This window comes from Hipposideros armiger, unplaced genomic scaffold (genome assembly GCF_001890085.2).
Source record: "Hipposideros armiger isolate ML-2016 unplaced genomic scaffold, ASM189008v1 scaffold_240, whole genome shotgun sequence".
NCBI lineage: Eukaryota > Metazoa > Chordata > Mammalia > Chiroptera > Hipposideridae > Hipposideros > Hipposideros armiger.
Genome location: NW_017731590.1, coordinates 1,621,966 through 1,627,947, shown reverse-complemented (window position 1 = coordinate 1,627,947; position 5,982 = coordinate 1,621,966). Strand labels below are relative to the sequence as shown.

General features: G+C 35.5%; 1 long non-coding RNA gene across 2 annotated transcripts in view; it reads right to left on the bottom strand.

Annotated features, from left to right (window-relative positions):
- Nucleotides 1-5,982, bottom strand: part of LOC109389710 (uncharacterized) — a 260,783-nt gene that overhangs the window by 228,556 nt on the left and 26,245 nt on the right. The gene's annotated exons all lie outside the window — the stretch shown is intronic.

Here is a 5,982-nt window from a genome sequence, read left to right as displayed (position 1 = left end):
TAATGATTTCCTAGATATGACAATAAAAGCACAGGCAATGAAAGTAAAAACAGACAAGTGGGACAACATTAAAAGCTTCTTGCACAACAAAGAAAATAATCAACAGAGTGGAAGAAAATATCTACAAGACATATATCTTATAAGAGGTTAATGTCCAAAATCTATTCAAATATATTAAACAACTCAATAACAAAAAACGAGTAACCCAATTAAAAATGGGCAGAGGGCTGGCCGAGTGGCTCAGTTGGTTAAGAGCTCGCTCAAGAGTGTGAGCTCTGAGCAGCAGCGGTTCAAGTCCCAGCCTGAGCTGAGCTGCCGCTGAGCTGCCAACAGGTGGCAGGATGGCTCAGCTAAAAAAAATAATAATAAATAAAAATTTAAAAATAAAACAAACAAACAAACAAAAAACAGAAAATAACAAGTGCTGACAAGGATGCAGAGAAATTGGAACCCTTGTGTCCTTTTGGGAGGAATGGAAAGTAATACAGTAATGCTATAGAAAACAGAATGGAGTTTTCTCAAAAATATTAAAATTAAGACTACCATATGATTCAGCAACCTCTTCTGGGTATTTATCTAAAAGAATTGAAATCAGGATCTTGAAGAGATATTTGCACTCCTACATTATAATAGCCAAGAGGTGGAAACATCTCAATGTCCATTAGCAGATAAATGGAACAGATGAATGGATAAATGGATAAAGAAAATATAATCTATACATACAATGACATATTACTCAGCCTTAAAAAAGAAGGAAATACTGTCATATGCTGCAACATGAATGAAGCACGAGGACATTATGCTAAGTGAACTAAGGCAGTCACAGAAGGATAAACACTGCATGATTCCACTTCTGTGAGATATCTAAAGTAGTCAAACTCTTAGAAGCAGAAAGTATTAATAGAATAGTGGTTGCCAGGGGCTAGGGGGCAGGGGAGATGAGGAGCGTCCGTCATGCAAGATGGAAAAGTTCTGAAGATCTTCTGTGCAGCAATGTGCATGTAGTTAACAAAACTGTGCTCTACACTGAAAAGACTGTTAAGAATATGGATTTCATGTTATGTTTTTACCACAATAAAAACTTCAAATTCAAAAAGAGAAATATGAACAGCAGCTACACTCCACAAATAGCTAATGATCTAAACATAGGCAAACTAGATTGTCCAGTCCAGTGGTTTTGAAACTTTAATATTGGAATCATTCTTCACTTAAAATTTTCCAGTAGATTCAATAAGAAAACTATTACAGTAGAACTGTTTGTGTTGAATTGGGCTGGAGGGGAAGGCGTCCAGGTTTCCGACAGCACACACTGTCACTGAGACCTCTCTTTCAGCCCAATCCCAGGTCCACCTGATTTAATCTAAGCTCTCCTCATTTGTAACGAACCTGAGGCCTGGAAAGAAAAGGGACTCACCCAGAAGTATGCACTGAGTTAGGGGCATGGCCCTGGCTAGAACCCACATGCCCTGCGTGCCAGCTTAGTGTTCTCTGCATTATCATTAAGCTTCTTGTGACTAACCTGGGAAATACCCAGTATCCATAAGAGGCAACAGAAATGAAAGTTCAAGCAGTGTGGGCTGTGGAGGCAGGGGAGATTTTTAAGACTAATCACCAGTCAACACAGATTTCCAATTCCAACGGTTTTGTAATGCCTAATTGTTTCCATTATAGAAATAATATTCATTCATTAAAGGAACTTTTGAAATTGCCAAGAAGCAGAAAAAGCAGAAAAATTTATAATCCCACCAATTATATACACAACCATTAACACTTGAATGTGTTTGCTTTCTGTCTTTTAATGAATAGATTGTTGAGTTTTCACTGAACTGTGCTCATTCTGTATATCCAATTTTGTATCCTGCTTTATTCACAATATTATAACATAAGCATTTTCCACTTGTAAACATTTTCTTTCATGGCTACATGGTATGCTTTGAAGTAGTTGTAGAAATGCAGAACATATTTTCAAATTATTTCACTATTTCAAATAATGCTCAAATGAACACATATCTGTGTATATAACATTTGATCTATGTTTATGGTAGTATACCAAACTGAAATTATAGCATTAAAGAATTTGAAGATTTTTAAGTTCTTTGGCACAGTTTCATATCACTTATAACATGTAGTTTCTTATTTATGCACAATTAAAAAAGCATTGCTTTAGAGTTCTAGAAATAGAAAGAACTATAGATTAATAATAATAATAATAATAATAATAATAATAATAATCACCATTATTCCCTCAACCCAGAGGCAGACAACTACTTAGTATCCTGGTATATTTCTTCCCCATCTTTTTCAAAATACATACATATATGCACATTATTACCAAACTGAGACTAATTTTTGTGGGTTTGGTGTTCGGTAGAAGAGTTCATGAGCATTCACCCATGTCAATAAATAATACTTGAGGGGCCGGCCNGAGAGAGAGAGAGAGAGAGAGAGAGAAGGGAGGAAGGGAGGAAGGAAAAAAGGAAGGAAGGAAGGAAGGAAGGAAGGAAGGAAGGCAGACTTGACCTCCAAAATTCAAATGAATTGGTTAGGTCACCAAAAGACCTAGAAATTAGAAATGACAACTTTAAAATAAGATTCACTTCTCAGGAACATTGTAAAGCAAAGACCAATAACTTGGTTTTGTTTTCATTAGATTCTTATTTTTCAGCCATGGGCAAATGCTCATAAAATGAGATATTACTTGAATATATGAATGCAAATTCAAGAATTCCAGCAAAACAGGTAAATAATTTATAAAACTACAAAATGAACCAAGCCCTCCTTCAGCCACTATCAGTGTGTACAGATATTAAAAGCCACATAATTACACAGTAATTTTCCAATTGTTAACTTGAGGCTTCAATATCAGCACAGAAAATTATGTACCAGTTATACTCGGAACTGTTGTCAGGTTTTAGAGTGGAATAAAATTACCATGAATTAGCAATTTGTTGGCATCCTTAGGAAATTTTAAATATTTAGTGTTGAAATGGACATGTTACAAGGGTCTGCATATGCATTAGCAATATTTATCATATATGCATGTGCTTTATATTTATAGTTGTGTTTGCATGATGTAAACATTTACAAAGATTACATGTTTTTATTTCAGGTCAAAGTTTCATTTTTCTAAATGTGCTTAGCCTGAACAATTTAGCTGAAGTGTTTCACTAACAAATTAAAATGAGTTTAAAATAAAGTAGGGAGAAAAACTTTATAAAAAACTGTTATTCTGTTGCTCTTTAAACCCCAACTCTGAAAGTTTTAGGTACTAGCCCAGCAAACAGGCCCTACAGAAAGAGGCTTCCCAGGGCCTGATGCAAAGCTTGGCACTCAAGGTCCTCAACCAATGAGTTGTGAAGGGATGAATGAATGAATATCAAAATTGTTTACAAAATGATTTGCATCCCAATAGCTTTAGGATAGAGTTCAGATTCCTTTTCCAAGGAAGGAAACATCAAGAGATGTTTAGAAGATGGCAAAGGAGATCTAGAAACAGGAGGTATATTACCAAGCTGTAGTCTATTACAGAGCTTCCACCGGGCAGTGATTTTTCTTTTTTTTTGGTTTAAGATATTTGTCATTATAATGAACATTGCACCTGATGTTTTAACATCTAACATCTCACCATGGCATGGAAGTGGAGTAAGGATGGTAAAGAGAAAACCCTACCAATATAAGGTCCTTCTCTAATAGCCTGGACTTCTATTCTAAAGTTGTCGACACAGAAAGAAAGAAAAAAATAGAGATAAATGAGAGTCTGAGCTCCTTCATTTCGTCACTGCCTCCAAAGAGAAACCTGTTCTCCTTCTCTAAAGAAAGCACAATCAGCAACAACAGCAAGTATTTCCTGAAAACCTGCTGTGGGCAGACACCACTTGCTTGTGATGGGAAAGAAAGATGGACACAGCATTGTTCCTGCTCTTACTGATGGGTATATGTGTTAACATTAGAGGAAATTACAAAAGAAGCAGTCACTGAATGCCTGGGTGATAAAGGGAGGCTCTGCATACAAAGTAAGTCATTAGCTGGATGATAAAGGTTGAGATAGCTTAGAAAAGAAGGCAGAACAGGTAATTGTCCAATCCATGAGAACCACAGACGTAAAGTTAGGAAAGAGTATGAACACCAGACACTAAGTAGATCAGTGTGATTTGAGAAACAAGAACAGGGAAGTAATTAGAAACAAAATTCTACACCTTTCCTTAAGCCAATTGTCCCCAATATTGGCTACTCATTAAAACAATCTAAGAAGCTTTAAACAAAACAGGCAGTATATGGGCCCCATCCCTGGAGATTCTGATTTAATTGATCTGGGGCGAGGCCCAGGCATATTGCCTTTGTTTTATTCTTTTTTCTTTTTTAAACTCTCTAGGTGACGTGATTCTAATGCACAGCCAGGGTTAAAAACCACTGCTTACGTCATCAGGATAGACTAGTATTGTGCAACTGATATAACTTAAAAGAGAGGTTTCAATACCCCCTAAATGTTTGCAACCCAAGTCCCAAGACATTGGATATAATGCACATAATATTTTGTAAACCTTATACAAATGTCATTCAGTTCCTCACTGTGTAGTCTTCTGCTAGAAAACTGAACAATGAAGCTTGTTGCTACATGGAAGGAGAGGGCAGGATACCACCTCAAACAGTGGTTCTGTTTAAAAAACTATATGGTGCTCAGATCCCATGGCCCAGATATTCTGATCAGTGGAGGTGAAGCTCAGGCATCTGCATTTTCTGAGTTCTCCTGGCCACTCCAATGTTCAGATCTGCTCCCAGAACAAAGAGGACACTGAGTTTCCAACTCCCACCCGCACCCAGACCAATTAAGTCAGGATTTCATGGGTGGACAAGGCTGATACTTTTTGTAAAGCTCCTCTGCTGACCTCAAAGTGCAGCCCAGGTATTTAACTGAATAAAACAGGGATTCCAACATTTTTTTATGTCATGGAACACATAGAAATTGACAATTTATAAGGCACACTGGAATAAATTGAAGGAGATTTAAGAGCTTGGTATATGGAGATATGGAGCTTGGTTTTAAAAAAACACCTTTTCATTAATACATAATCATAATATAAAATTTGAAAATATAAGTGATTATAAGTTTAGCATTTATAGGAAACTCAAAATTATTTTCACAAATTGTAATGTGAGACTGGAGCTGTGTTTATTACTGTGTCTTTATTATCAAGTTTTTTATGCTTGAAATAACTACATGCAGTAAGATTTTTAAACTAATAATCTCTTCAAATTCTTGTAATCATTATGAGGTAGGAATTTGCTTTTATAAGTTGGTGATAAAAAAATCTAAACTATTTTTAAAACTGCTAAAAAAATGTGCAACAGTTAATATCAACATACAAAAATCAGTTATGTTTTTATATACTAACAAACAGTCTGAAAAGGAAATTAAGAAAACAATCTCATTTGCAATAACATCAATAAGAATAAAATACTTAGTAATAAACTTAATTTAGGAATAAAAAAGAAGGCATAAATAAATGAAAAGAGACCCCAAGTTCATGGATTGGGAATTAATATTGTTAAAATACCCTTACTACTCAAAGCAATCTACATATTCACTGCAAGCCCTGTCAAAATTCCAATGGCATTATTTTTGCAAAAAATAGAAAAAAAAAATTTAAATTCATGTGGAATCACAAAGGACCCCAAATAGCCAAATAATCTTGAGAAATCAGAACAAAGCTGGAGGCTTCACACTTTCTGATTTCAAAACATATTACTAAGCTACAGTAATCAAAATGGTATGGTACTGGCATAAGAAGAGACATACCCACCCTGGAACAGAACAGAGAGCCCAGAAATAAACTCATGCATATGTGGTCAAATGATCTTTGACAAAGGTGCCAAAACTACACAATGGGGAAATGATAACTTCTTCAACAAATGGTGTTGGAATAACTGGGCATCCACATGCAAAGAATAAAATTGGACCCTTATCTTACACTATATACAAAA